We start from the raw sequence: 16,529 nt of genomic DNA, 5'->3' as shown, positions 1-16,529 counted from the left end.
CTCTGACAACTGGCACCGAGGCCGGCTCCCTGACCTGACTGTCTAGCTCTCTCACATGAGCTAAGTACCCCTGACATCCCTTCCTAAGCAACCTACGAGCCTGAAGAGCTGATATCAGACCTCTAGGCGTGCCCCTCTTGTCTCCTCTGAAGACGACCTCTGACCCGTTCTGACCTCTGAACCTGACTACCTTGTCCCTGCAGTCCAAGGTAGCACCATGGGTAGATAGCCAATCCATCCCTAGAATGACGTCAAATTCTGTCAAATCTAGAACCACAAGGTCGGCGGAGAGGCATCTTCCCTCAATAAAAACTGGACTGTACTGGCAGACTGACACTGCCACTGACGGGTCACACTTGGGTCCACTGACCCATAGGGGACACTCTAACCCAGAGACTATCAGACCCAACCTCTCAACGGCTCTCGGAGCAATAAATGAATGAGATGCACCTGGGTCCATTAATGCATACACATCAGAACACCCAATGACGAGATTACCTGACACCACGGTGTTGGATGTGTTAGCCTCCTGCTGAGTCATGGTGAAGATCCTGGCTGGAGCTGATGGACCTTCACCTCGGGAACCAGAAGAAGAGGCTGCTCCTCTCCCTCTACCTCTGCCACTGCCCTGATTCGTGGCTGGAACTGCTGGCTGTGCCACACTACCAGAAGCTGTCTGCTGGGGCTGGCCCATGAAAGGCGCTCTAGGACAATCCCGAGCCATGTGTCCCTCCTGTCCACATCTGAAACATGTGTTAGTCCCAGCTCGACACACTCCCCTGTGTGGTCTTCCACATCTCTGGCATTCTGTACCATCTGAGCCTGAGCTCGAGCCACCGCCAAATCCCAGACCGGATTTCAACTTGTTCCAAAACTTATTCTTCTTCGGCTTCCTGGTGGTGTTATCCCACCTCTTCTTTCCTGAGCTCTGAGAAGAGAACCCTGGTCCTCCTCTGCCTGGGGTCTTAACCCCTGAAGACTGGGTCATTGACTGCTTCACTGACCCCTCAACTATAGCACTCGCTTCCATCCTTCGAGCCATATCCACCACAGTGTGGAAACTTTCTCTCTCAGCTGACTGAACTAACGAGGAGTACCTGGAATGCAGCTTCATAACATATTTCTTGGCTTTCTTCGTATCTGTATCTAGAGCTTGCCCTGAAAAAGGCAATAGCTCCAAGAATTTATCTGTGAACTCCTCTACACCCATGTGCTCTGACTGCCTCAGTTGCTCAAACTCAATCATCTTCAGTTCTCTAGAACTGTCTGGAAAAGCCCATCCAGCGAACTCATTCGCAAATTCTTCCCATGTCATACCGTCTATTCTCGGGTCCACATAACACTTGAACCATTCCCGTGCCTTCTTGCACTTTAAAGTGAACCCTGCCATCTGAATGGCCCTGCTGTCACTTGCCCCTAGCTCATCAGTTATTGTCTTCACTACTCTCAGATACTCAAAGGGGTCATCCCCTGACTTGTATTTGGGAGCATCTAGCTTGAGGTAATCTGTCATCTTTACCTTGCTCCCATCAGCTGAGCTAGGTCTAGGAGGTTGAGTAACTGGGGCTACTGGTTCTGTAGGTGGTGGAGGTGGAGGTGCAGCATTCCCCGAGGTGGGGTTTGCCGGGTTTGGATAGAAAGGTGAGGGTGGATAAGCTGGGTACTGTGTGTAAGGTGGATAGAAAGGTGGATAGGGCATGTAGGTAGGGTAGGGGTTAAAGCTGGAGTAATCCGATGTACCTCCCATCGGATACCCTGAACCCTGTGGGAAGGGTGGATAATGGGGTGGAAAACCATACCCCGAGGCCTGAACGCCTCCCTGAGATTCCCCTGTCCCTTCTTCCTGCATGCTCACATCCAGGTTCCCATCCCTCCTCTGATCCTCTTCCATAACCTCCCTCACATCTGAAGAACTTCCTCCTCTATCCGTCCCCCTTCTGCTAGCATCAAAAGACCTTCTAGGGTCCCTTGACACTCTTTCTCTGTTGGCTCTACAAGACATTGCCCTAGGCAATGTAGGAGGACGGGCGCTCGTGCCCTCATCCTCGGGTGGCACTCCAGTCAATCTTGCCGATCGACGAGTTCCCCTCATCCTATTTTCTGAAAAACAGTACACATCAAGCAAGCATTAGCATCATATGGTTCATGTGGGCACACATGAACCCTCATCACATACATCACATAGCATAGCATATCATAGCATCAATGCACATGTATATAATCATGACATTTCACATCATCATGTAAGACAGGACTCCACATCCTATCCTAGTGGACATGACCTTTCCTATTGTGCTTGACCTTCTATAACCTCTATGAGCCCGACACTCTAGGTCCGATCCTATGAACCTAGGGCTCTGATACCATTCTGTAACGACCCGAAAATCGGACCGCTACCGGCGCTAGGATCCGGGTCGACTTAAGGCCGCCGGGACCCGTAGCAAGCCAAACATACATCCTGGAAACCTGTTTAATCCCATACATGATCAAGAAAATACATAAAAATTTAAAACCTTTCTTTCAAACATCCAACTCAACCTGAACATATACTGTACATAGTCATAATCATAATTATGATCCCTCTGTGGGACCTCAACAATGCCTAAAAGGGCAAATACATCATGAGATGAGTTGGCTTCCATAACATTATAAAACATTTTGATCATGTAATAAAAGGGATACCTCAATACATAATGTCAAGCACAATATCTAATCCTCAATATCATTACACATAACATAACTATAACATACTGAAATCTCTTACATTAAATCATAATACAACTGTCATGTCCACAAACTAACTATTACATACACTCTTCATATCTCTGGCTAACCTCCTGGTCTACCCTGTACCTGCACATCTGGGGTTAGGGGAGAGGGGTGAGCTACATAGCCCAGTGAGCAGAATAGAGAAAACATGTATTAAAATTTCATGCCCTTATGTAATGCAACACATCACAACAAATCACATCTCGGATGGTATTGTCACCAATAGTCCTCTACATAGTCCAACTGTGCCGGGACGTAGAATGGGTACAACCGGTCTTTCTCTTAACATAACATATCATACAGTCCAACTGTGCCAGGGACGTAGAATGGGTACAACCTGGACTTCCTCTTACATCGTGCCAGGGACGTAGAATGGGTACAACCTGGACTTCCATACCATATCTCATGCCGTAGCATCATCATATCATATGAGGACTAAGGATCATCCAATGACCAATCCACATCAACATCATAAATGCAATGCAACATATTCGTGAATACTAATGCAAACAACCTACTATATCTCATGGCATTCATGATGCATGGATCATGCTCAAATTTCATATTTCATTTATTTTAAAACTTAAGGTTTATTCCACTCACCTCTGGCTAGCTCTGACAACTCTGTAGCAGCTGGCTCACTGCTGGGGTCCTCGGTTCCTCGGGTCCGAACCTACACAGGTGGACTCCAATGAGGGACCAAACATACATAAACATAACTCTAATATACTCCCCAAAAAACCCCCTATAACATCATGAAAACATCACATAAAAACATGCAAGAAATGGCTGAACAGGGCACTTTCGGCTGCAGGTTCGGCGGCCGAAAGTCCCTCCAGAGCCTAAAGTCAGGCAGGTTCGGCGGCACCTTCGGCGGCCGAAACTCCCAGACAGAGACGAAACTCATGCATGTTCGGCGGCACCTTCGGCGGCCGAAAGTCCCAGACAGAGACGAAAGTCTCCTTTCGGGGGCAACTTCGGCAGCCGAAAGGCCTGCCTCACCAGCCATGTTCGGCGGCCGAAAGTGCCTTCGGCTGCCGAACCTGGTTTCTGCCAAAGGGCAGAAACTTTGGCTCCTCTATGCACATTTGCCTCCCAACTCTCAAATCATGCATAAACTTGTTCTAAAACATGCATAAACACCATATATCACACCTAGGGGTCTCAAACTATCATATACCCCAACTACAACACTTCCAAGACACAGAATCAACATACATTGCTCAAATCATCATCAAAACCCATAAACTCATCAACAAGCCTAAACATGCATCTCTACCCATAAAACAACTTAATGCTTGTTTAAAACACATAACAAGGGTGGATCCGAGCTTACCTCTTGAAGAAACGAGAGGAAAGGCGATCCTAGCTTGGAGATGGAGAGATTGAGCTCTTTGAACCTCCAAGTACCCAAAACTTGCTCTTTACTCACAGATCTTCAAAACAGAAGTTAAAACCCGTGAAAATCATGGAAGATCTAAGGAAAACACTCAAGATCGAGGGAGGGGTGGCGGAGACTCACCTTGGCCGACAACGGGGGAGAAAAAGCTCGCCCGTGCGGACCTAAGGGACCCTTTTATAGGTGGCTGGCCAGGCCACGTTCGGGGGCCGAATGTGCCTCCGCATGCATGCCATGTTCGGCGGCCGAACTTGAGGTTCGGCGGCCGAACCTGGACTGCCCTCACTCATGCTTTCGGGGGCCTAACGTGCCTCCAAAACGCATGCATGTTCGGCGGCCGAACTTGACTTTCGGCGGCCGAACCTGGGTTTTCCTCCAAGGACTTTTCATGCAAAAACGCATTTAAAAACATACTTAAAATTATTAAAAACATGAAAACATATCATAAAAACATACTTTTACCCTTCTAGAGGTTTCCGACATCCGGGATTCCACCGGACGGTAGGAATTCCGATACCGGAGTCTAGCCGGGTATTACATTCTCCCCCCCTTAAGAACATTCGTCCCCGAATGTACCTCAACTAGCGCACATAGCAAAACAACATAACATACATACATAGCACATAAACACATAGAGATCTAACCTTAAAAGAGATGGGGATATTGCTGGAGCATGGACTCCCGTGTCTCCCAAGTGCATTCTTCCAAGTTGTGGTGGTTCCACAGGACTTTCACCATCGGGATTTCCTTGTTTCTTAACTTTCTGATCTGGGTGTCTATGATCCGTACTGGCTGCTCAACATAGGTGAGATCCTCTTGGATCTCTACATCAGGCTCACTAAGAACCTTGCTCGGATCTGACACAAACTTCCTCAACATAGAAACATGGAAAACCGGATGGATTCTTTCCATTGAAGCAGGTAAATTCAGCTTGTACGACACATTCCCAATCTTTTGCAAGATTTCAAAGGGTCCGATGTATCGTGGGGCTAGTTTACCTTTCCTCCCGAAGCGAACCACTCCTTTCATTGGAGACACCTTGAGCAATACCAGATCCCCCTCCTGAAACTCTAACTGTCTCCTGCGGACGTCTGCATAGCTTTTCTGTCTGCTCTGAGCAGTCTTGATTCTCTCTCTGATTATGGGTACCACCCTGCTGGTAATCTCTACTAGCTCAGGCCCTGCCAAGGCCTTCTCTCCAACTTCCTCCCAGCAAACAAGTGATCTGCACTTCCTTCCGTACAAAACTTCATATGGAGCCATCCCGATGCTAGCATGATGGCTGTTGTTGTAGGCAAACTCCACCAAAGGTAGATGCTGCCTCCAAGAACCGCCAAAGTCCAGCACACACATTCTGAGCATATCCTCGATAGTCTGGATGGTCCTTTCTGACTGTCCATCAGTCTGGGGGTGGAAGGCAGTACTGAAATCCAACCGAGTACCCATGGCATTCTGCAGACTCCGCCAAAACCTGGAGGTGAACTGGGGCCCTCTATCTGACACTATCGAAACAGGAACCCCATGCAACCTGACGATCTCGTCCACATACACCTGCGCCAACTTGTCCACAGAGTAGCCACTCCTGACAGGAATGAAGTGAGCAGATTTGGTGAGTCTGTCCACAATCACCCATATGGAGTCTAATCTGTTGGACGCCGCCGGTAACCCCACTACGAAGTCCATAGCTATATTCTCCCATTTCCACTCTGGAATAGGTAGCGGGTTAAGCATTCCAGCCGGCTTCTGATGTTCCAGCTTCACCCTCTGACACACTTCGCAGGCTGACACGAACTGTGCCACTTCTTTCTTCATAGCTGGCCACCAATAAACCTTCTTTAGATCTTGATACATCTTGGTGGCTCCGGGGTGAATGCTGTATCTTGCATTATGAGCCTCTCTCATAATGTCTCCTTTTTGCCCTATGTCATCTGGTACACATAGTCTGCTCCCATAGCGGAGGATCCCCTTGCTGTCGAATCTGAACTCACTATTATTGCCTGACTGAACAGTCCTGGCAATCTTCACTAACTCCGGGTCCTCATGCTGTTTCTGAGCCACCTGCTCCAGAAACACGGGTGCCACTCTCATCTGGGCCACTAAGGCACCTGTACCAGACAACTCCATCTGTAGACCTTCCTCAATAAGCTTGTAAAACTCCTTCACCACTGGCCTCCTCTCTGCCGATATGTGGGATAAACTGCCTAGTGACTTCCGGCTTAAGGCGTCTGCCACAACATTCGCCTTACCCGGATGGTACTGAATCTTGCAATCATAGTCACTCAGCAGCTCCACCCATCTCCTTTGTCTCAGATTCAGATCTCTTTGACTCAAGATGTACTGCAGGCTCTTATGATCTGTGAAGATCTCACATTTTACCCCATAGAGGTAGTGCCTCCACATCTTGAGTGCAAAGATTACTGCTGCCATCTCAAGGTCATGTGTGGGGTAATTCAACTCATGCTTCTTCAGCTGCCTAGAAGCATAAGCAATCACCCTCTCATTCTGCATCAGTACACAACCCAGTCCCACACGGGACGCATCACAAAAGACTGTAAAGTCCTCATCACTAGATGGCAGAGCTAAAACTGGTGCTGAAGTCAACCTCTTCTTAAGCTCTTCAAAACTCTCTTCGCACTGGTCGGTCCACACAAACTTCTGATTCTTCCTGGTTAACCTGGTCAGAGGAGCTGCTATCTTTGAGAAGTCCTGAACGAACCTCCTATAGTAACCTGCCAAACCCAAGAAACTTCTAATCTCTGTCACTGAAGTGGGTCTAGGCCAGTTAGCCACAGTTTCTGTCTTCTTGGGGTCCACCTCAATACCATTCTCTGACACTACATGCCCCAAGAACGAGATGCTCCCCAGCCAGAACTCACATTTAGAGAACTTGGCATACAAGCCATGTTCCCTCAAGGTCTGCAAGACCAACCGCAGATGATGAGCATGCTCCTCTGCATTCCTGGAATACACCAAGATATCATCTATGAAGACAATAACGAAGTGATCCAGGTACTGGCTAAACACCCTGTTCATGAGATCCATGAATGCTGCAGGGGCGTTGGTTAACCCGAACGGCATTACAAGGAACTCAAAATGCCCATATCTGGTCCCGAAAGCTGTCTTTGGCACATCTCTTTCTCTTATCCTTAGCTGATGGTACCCCGATCTCAGATCTATTTTAGAGAAACAACCTGCTCCGGCTAGCTGGTCAAATAGATCGTCGATCCTTGGCAATGGGTACTTATTCTTGGTAGTGACTTTGTTCAACTGTCTGTAGTCGATACAAAGCCTAAGGGATCCATCCTTCTTTCTCACGAATAAAACTGGTGCACCCCAAGGTGAGGTACTCTGTCGGATGAAACCCTTTTCTACCAGTTCTTGCAACTGCTCTTTCAACTCCTTTAACTCGGCTGGGGCCATCCTGTAGGGAGGGATAGAGATCGGTCTAGTTCCAGGTACCAACTCTATCTCGAACTCTATCTCCCTAGCAGGTGGTAAACCTGGAAGCTCATCCGGAAAAACATCCTGAAACTCTCTGACAACTGGCACCGAGGCCGGCTCCCTGACCTGACTGTCTAGCTCTCTCACATGAGCTAAGTACCCCTGACATCCCTTCCTAAGCAACCTACGAGCCTGAAGAGCTGATATCAGACCTCTAGGCGTGCCCCTCTTGTCTCCTCTGAAGACGACCTCTGACCCGTTCTGACCTCTGAACCTGACTACCTTGTCCCTGCAGTCCAAGGTAGCACCATGGGTAGATAGCCAATCCATCCCTAGAATGACGTCAAAGTCTGTCAAATCTAGAACCACAAGGTCGGCGGAGAGGCATCTTCCCTCAATAAAAACTGGACTGTACTGGCAGACTGACACTGCCACTGACGGGTCACACTTGGGTCCACTGACCCATAGGGGACACTCTAACCCAGAGACTATCAGACCCAACCTCTCAACGGCTCTCGGAGCAATAAATGAATGAGATGCACCTGGGTCCATTAATGCATACACATCAGAACACCCAATGACGAGATTACCTGACACCACGGTGTTGGATGTGTTAGCCTCCTGCTGAGTCATGGTGAAGATCCTGGCTGGAGCTGATGGACCTTCACCTCGGGAACCAGAAGAAGAGGCTGCTCCTCTCCCTCTACCTCTGCCACTGCCCTGAGTCGTGGCTGGAACTGCTGGCTGTGCCACACTACCAGAAGCTGTCTGCTGGGGCTGGCCCATGAAAGGCGCTCTAGGACAATCCCGAGCCATGTGTCCCTCCTGTCCACATCTGAAACATGTGTTAGTCCCAGCTCGACACACTCCCCTGTGTGGTCTTCCACATCTCTGGCATTCTGTACCATCTGAGCCTGAGCTCGAGCCACCGCCAAATCCCAGACCGGATTTCAACTTGTTCCAAAACTTATTCTTCTTCGACTTCCTGGTGGTGTTATCCCACCTCTTCTTTCCTGAGCTCTGAGAAGAGAACCCTGGTCCTCCTCTGCCTGGGGTCTTAACCCCTGAAGACTGGGTCATTGACTGCTTCACTGACCCCTCAACTATAGCACTCGCTTCCATCCTTCGAGCCATATCCACCACAGTGTGGAAACTTTCTCTCTCAGCTGACTGAACTAACGAGGAGTACCTGGAATGCAGCTTCATAACATATTTCTTGGCTTTCTTCGTATCTGTATCTAGAGCTTGCCCTGAAAAAGGCAATAGCTCCAAGAATTTATCTGTGAACTCCTCTACACCCATGTGCTCTGACTGCCTCAGTTGCTCAAACTCAATCATCTTCAGTTCTCTAGAACTGTCTGGAAAAGCCCATCCAGCGAACTCATTCGCAAATTCTTCCCATGTCATACCGTCTATTCTCGGGTCCACATAACACTTGAACCATTCCCGTGCCTTCTTGCACTTTAAAGTGAACCCTGCCATCTGAATGGCCCTGCTGTCACTTGCCCCTAGCTCATCAGTTATTGTCTTCACTACTCTCAGATACTCAAAGGGGTCATCCCCTGACTTGTATTTGGGAGCATCTAGCTTGAGGTAATCTGTCATCTTTACCTTGCTCCCATCAGCTGAGCTAGGTCTAGGAGGTTGAGTAACTGGGGCTACTGGTTCTGTAGGTGGTGGAGGTGGAGGTGCAGCATTCCCCGAGGTGGGGTTTGCCGGGTTTGGATAGAAAGGTGAGGGTGGATAAGCTGGGTACTGTGTGTAAGGTGGATAGAAAGGTGGATAGGGCATGTAGGTAGGGTAGGGGTTAAAGCTGGAGTAATCCGATGTACCTCTCATCGGATACCTTGAACCCTGTGGGAAGGGTGGATAATGGGGTGGAAAACCATACCCCGAGGCCTGAACGCCTCCCTGAGATTCCCCTGTCCCTTCTTCCTGCATGCTCACATCCAGGTTCCCATCCCTCCTCTGATCCTCTTCCATAACCTCCCTCACATCTGAAGAACTTCCTCCTCTATCCGTCCCCCTTCTGCTAGCATCAAAAGACCTTCTAGGGTCCCTTGACACTCTTTCTCTGTTGGCTCTACAAGACATTGCCCTAGGCAATGTAGGAGGACGGGCGCTCGTGCCCTCATCCTCGGGTGGCACTCCAGTCAATCTTGCCGATCGACGAGTTCCCCTCATCCTATTTTCTGAAAAACAGTACACATCAAGCAAGCATTAGCATCATATGGTTCATGTGGGCACACATGAACCCTCATCACATACATCACATAGCATAGCATATCATAGCATCAATGCACATGTATATAATCATGGCATTTCACATCATCATGTAAGACAGGACTCCACATCCTATCCTAGTGGACATGACCTTTCCTATTGTGCTTGACCTTCTATAACCTCTATGAGCCCGACACTCTAGGTCCGATCCTATGAACCTAGGGCTCTGATACCATTCTGTAACGACCCGAAAATCGGACCGCTACCGGCGCTAGGATCCGGGTCGACTTAAGGCCGCCGGGACCCGTAGCAAGCCAAACATACATCCTGGAAACCTGTTTAATCCCATACATGATCAAGAAAATACATAAAAATTTAAAACCTTTCTTTCAAACATCCAACTCAACCTGAACATATACTGTACATAGTCATAATCATAATTATGATCCCTCTGTGGGACCTCAACAATGCCTAAAAGGGCAAATACATCATGAGATGAGTTGGCTTCCATAACATTATAAAACATTTTGATCATGTAATAAAAGGGATACCTCAATACATAATGTCAAGCACAATATCTAATCCTCAATATCATTACACATAACATAACTATAACATACTGAAATCTCTTACATTAAATCATAATACAACTGTCATGTCCACAAACTAACTATTACATACACTCTTCATATCTCTGGCTAACCTCCTGGTCTACCCTGTACCTGCACATCTGGGGTTAGGGGAGAGGGGTGAGCTACATAGCCCAGTGAGCAGAATAGAGAAAACATGTATTAAAATTTCATGCCCTTATGTAATGCAACACATCACAACAAATCACATCTCGGATGTTATTGTCACCAATAGTCCTCTACATAGTCCAACTGTGCCGGGACGTAGAATGGGTACAACCGGTCTTTCTCTTAACATAACATATCATACAGTCCAACTGTGCCAGGGACGTAGAATGGGTACAACCTGGACTTCCTCTTACATCGTGCCAGGGACGTAGAATGGGTACAACCTGGACTTCCATACCATATCTCATGCCGTAGCATCATCATATCATATGAGGACTAGGGATCATCCAATGACCAATCCACATCAACATCATAAATGCAATGCAACATATTCGTGAATACTAATGCAAACAACCTACTATATCTCATGGCATTCATGATGCATGGATCATGCTCAAATTTCATATTTCATTTATTTTAAAACTTAAGGTTTATTCCACTCACCTCTGGCTAGCTCTGACAACTCTGTAGCAGCTGGCTCACTGCTGGGGTCCTCGGTTCCTCGGGTCCGAACCTACACAGGTGGACTCCAATGAGGGACCAAACATACATAAACATAACTCTAATATACTCCCCAAAAAACCCCCTATAACATCATGAAAACATCACATAAAAACATGCAAGAAATGGCTGAACAGGGCACTTTCGGCGGCAGGTTCGGCGGCCGAAAGTCCCTCCAGAGCCTAAAGTCAGGCAGGTTCGGCGGCACCTTCGGCGGCCGAAACTCCCAGACAGAGACGAAACTCATGCATGTTCGGCGGCACCTTCGGCGGCCGAAAGTCCCAGACAGAGACGAAAGTCTCCTTTCGGGGGCAACTTCGGCAGCCGAAAGGCCTGCCTCACCAGCCATGTTCGGCGGCGGCGCTAGGATCCGGGTCGACTTAAGGCCGCCGGGACCCGTAGCAAGCCAAACATACATCCTGGAAACCTGTTTAATCCCATACATGATCAAGAAAATACATAAAAATTTAAAACCTTTCTTTCAAACATCCAACTCAACCTGAACATATACTGTACATAGTCATAATCATAATTATGATCCCTCTGTGGGACCTCAACAATGCCTAAAAGGGCAAATACATCATGAGATGAGTTGGCTTCCATAACATTATAAAACATTTTGATCATGTAATAAAAGGGATACCTCAATACATAATGTCAAGCACAATATCTAATCCTCAATATCATTACACATAACATAACTATAACATACTGAAATCTCTTACATTAAATCATAATACAACTGTCATGTCCACAAACTAACTATTACATACACTCTTCATATCTCTGGCTAACCTCCTGGTCTACCCTGTACCTGCACATCTGGGGTTAGGGGAGAGGGGTGAGCTACATAGCCCAGTGAGCAGAATAGAGAAAACATGTATTAAAATTTCATGCCCTTATGTAATGCAACACATCACAACAAATCACATCTCGGATGTTATTGTCACCAATAGTCCTCTACATAGTCCAACTGTGCCGGGACGTAGAATGGGTACAACCGGTCTTTCTCTTAACATAACATATCATACAGTCCAACTGTGCCAGGGACGTAGAATGGGTACAACCTGGACTTCCTCTTACATCGTGCCAGGGACGTAGAATGGGTACAACCTGGACTTCCATACCATATCTCATGCCGTAGCATCATCATATCATATGAGGACTAGGGATCATCCAATGACCAATCCACATCAACATCATAAATGCAATGCAACATATTCGTGAATACTAATGCAAACAACCTACTATATCTCATGGCATTCATGATGCATGGATCATGCTCAAATTTCATATTTCATTTATTTTAAAACTTAAGGTTTATTCCACTCACCTCTGGCTAGCTCTGACAACTCTGTAGCAGCTGGCTCACTGCTGGGGTCCTCGGTTCCTCGGGTCCGAACCTACACAGGTGGACTCCAATGAGGGACCAAACATACATAAACATAACTCTAATATACTCCCCAAAAAACCCCCTATAACATCATGAAAACATCACATAAAAACATGCAAGAAATGGCTGAACAGGGCACTTTCGGCGGCAGGTTCGGCGGCCGAAAGTCCCTCCAGAGCCTAAAGTCAGGCAGGTTCGGCGGCACCTTCGGCGGCCGAAACTCCCAGACAGAGACGAAACTCATGCATGTTCGGCGGCACCTTCGGCGGCCGAAAGTCCCAGACAGAGACGAAAGTCTCCTTTCGGGGGCAACTTCGGCAGCCGAAAGGCCTGCCTCACCAGCCATGTTCGGCGGCGGCGCTAGGATCCGGGTCGACTTAAGGCCGCCGGGACCCGTAGCAAGCCAAACATACATCCTGGAAACCTGTTTAATCCCATACATGATCAAGAAAATACATAAAAATTTAAAACCTTTCTTTCAAACATCCAACTCAACCTGAACATATACTGTACATAGTCATAATCATAATTATGATCCCTCTGTGGGACCTCAACAATGCCTAAAAGGGCAAATACATCATGAGATGAGTTGGCTTCCATAACATTATAAAACATTTTGATCATGTAATAAAAGGGATACCTCAATACATAATGTCAAGCACAATATCTAATCCTCAATATCATTACACATAACATAACTATAACATACTGAAATCTCTTACATTAAATCATAATACAACTGTCATGTCCACAAACTAACTATTACATACACTCTTCATATCTCTGGCTAACCTCCTGGTCTACCCTCTACCTGCACATCTGGGGTTAGGGGAGAGGGGTGAGCTACATAGCCCAGTGAGCAGAATAGAGAAAACATGTATTAAAATTTCATGCCCTTATGTAATGCAACACATCACAACAAATCACATCTCGGATGGTATTGTCACCAATAGTCCTCTACATAGTCCAACTGTGCCGGGATGTAGAATGGGTACAACCGGTCTTTCTCTTAACATAACATATCATACAGTCCAACTGTGCCAGGGACGTAGAATGGGTACAACCTGGACTTCCTCTTACATCGTGCCAGGGACGTAGAATGGGTACAACCTGGACTTCCATACCATATCTCATGCCGTAGCATCATCATATCATATGAGGACTAAGGATCATCCAATGACCAATCCACATCAACATCATAAATGCAATGCAACATATTCGTGAATACTAATGCAAACAACCTACTATATCTCATGGCATTCATGATGCATGGATCATGCTCAAATTTCATATTTCATTTATTTTAAAACTTAAGGTTTATTCCACTCACCTCTGGCTAGCTCTGACAACTCTGTAGCAGCTGGCTCACTGCTGGGGTCCTCGGTTCCTCGGGTCCGAACCTACACAGGTGGACTCCAATGAGGGACCAAACATACATAAACATAACTCTAATATACTCCCCAAAAAACCCCCTATAACATCATGAAAACATCACATAAAAACATGCAAGAAATGGCTGAACAGGGCACTTTCGGCGGCAGGTTCGGCGGCCGAAAGTCCCTCCAGAACCTAAAGTCAGGCAGGTTCGGCGGCACCTTCGGCGGCCGAAACTCCCAGACAGAGACGAAACTCATGCATGTTCGGCGGCACCTTCGGCGGCCGAAAGTCCCAGACAGAGACGAAAGTCTCCTTTCGGGGGCAACTTCGGCAGCCGAAAGGCCTGCCTCACCAGCCATGTTCGGCGGCGGCGCTAGGATCCGGGTCGACTTAAGGCCGCCGGGACCCGTAGCAAGCCAAACATACATCCTGGAAACCTGTTTAATCCCATACATGATCAAGAAAATACATAAAAATTTAAAACCTTTCTTTCAAACATCCAACTCAACCTGAACATATACTGTACATAGTCATAATCATAATTATGATCCCTCTGTGGGACCTCAACAATGCCTAAAAGGGCAAATACATCATGAGATGAGTTGGCTTCCATAACATTATAAAACATTTTGATCATGTAATAAAAGGGATACCTCAATACATAATGTCAAGCACAATATCTAATCCTCAATATCATTACACATAACATAACTATAACATACTGAAATCTCTTACATTAAATCATAATACAACTGTCATGTCCACAAACTAACTATTACATACACTCTTCATATCTCTGGCTAACCTCCTGGTCTACCCTGTACCTGCACATCTGGGGTTAGGGGAGAGGGGTGAGCTACATAGCCCAGTGAGCAGAATAGAGAAAACATGTATTAAAATTTCATGCCCTTATGTAATGCAACACATCACAACAAATCACATCTCGGATGGTATTGTCACCAATAGTCCTCTACATAGTCCAACTGTGCCGGGACGTAGAATGGGTACAACCGGTCTTTCTCTTAACATAACATATCATACAGTCCAACTGTGCTAGGGACGTAGAATGGGTACAACCTGGACTTCCTCTTACATCGTGCCAGGGACGTAGAATGGGTACAACCTGGACTTCCATACCATATCTCATGCCGTAGCATCATCATATCATATGAGGACTAAGGATCATCCAATGACCAATCCACATCAACATCATAAATGCAATGCAACATATTCGTGAATACTAATGCAAACAACCTACTATATCTCATGGCATTCATGATGCATGGATCATGCTCAAATTTCATATTTCATTTATTTTAAAACTTAAGGTTTATTCCACTCACCTCTGGCTAGCTCTGACAACTCTGTAGCAGCTGGCTCACTGCTGGGGTCCTCGGTTCCTCGGGTCCGAACCTACACAGGTGGACTCCAATGAGGGACCAAACATACATAAACATAACTCTAATATACTCCCCAAAAAACCCCCTATAACATCATGAAAACATCACATAAAAACATGCAAGAAATGGCTGAACAGGGCACTTTCGGCGGCAGGTTCGGCGGCCGAAAGTCCCTCCAGAGCCTAAAGTCAGGCAGGTTCGGCGGCACCTTCGGCGGCCGAAACTCCCAGACAGAGACGAAACTCATGCATGTTCGGCGGCACCTTCGGCGGCCGAAAGTCCCAGACAGAGACGAAAGTCTCCTTTCGGGGGCAACTTCGGCAGCCGAAAGGCCTGCCTCACCAGCCATGTTCGGCGGCCGAAAGTGCCTTCGGCTGCCGAACCTGGTTTCTGTCAAAGGGCAGAAACTTTTGCTCCTCTATGCACATTTGCCTCCCAACTCTCAAATCATGCATAAACTTGTTCTAAAACATGCATAAACACCATATATCACACCTAGGGGTCTCAAACTATCATATACCCCAACTACAACACTTCCAACACACAGAATCAACATACATTGCTCAAATCATCATCAAAACCCATAAACTCATCAACAAGCCTAAACATGCATCTCTACCCATAAAACAACTTAATGCTTGTTTAAAACACATAACAAGGGTGGATCCGAGCTTACCTCTTGAAGAAACGAGAGGAAAGGCGATCCTAGCTTGGAGATGGAGAGATTGAGCTCTTTGAACCTCCAAGTACCCAAAACTTGCTCTTTACTCACAGATCTTCAAAACAGAAGTTAAAACCCGTGAAAATCATGGAAGATCTAAGGAAAACACTCAAGATCGAGGGAGGGGTGGCGGAGACTCACCTTGGCCGACAACGGGGGAGAAAAAGCTCGCCCGTGCGGACCTAAGGGACCCTTTTATAGGTGGCTGGCCAGGCCACGTTCGGGGGCCGAATGTGCCTCCGCATGCATGCCATGTTCGGCGGCCGAACTTGAGGTTCGGCGGCCGAACCTAAACTGCCCTCACTCATGCTTTCGGGGGCCTAACGTGCCTCCAAAACGCATGCATGTTCGGCGGCCGAACTTGACTTTCGGCGGCCGAACCTGGGTTTTCCTCCAAGGACTTTTCATGCAAAAACTCATTTAAAAACATACTTAAAATTATTAAAAACATGAAAACATATCATAAAAACATACTTTTACCCTTCTAGAGGTTTCCGACATCCGGGAT

The sequence above is a fragment of the Manihot esculenta genome, chromosome 3, assembly GCF_001659605.2.
Source record: "Manihot esculenta cultivar AM560-2 chromosome 3, M.esculenta_v8, whole genome shotgun sequence".
Lineage (NCBI taxonomy): Eukaryota > Viridiplantae > Streptophyta > Magnoliopsida > Malpighiales > Euphorbiaceae > Manihot > Manihot esculenta.
The sequence above is the reverse complement of the archived record's forward strand: the minus strand, read 5'-3'. Positions refer to the sequence as shown.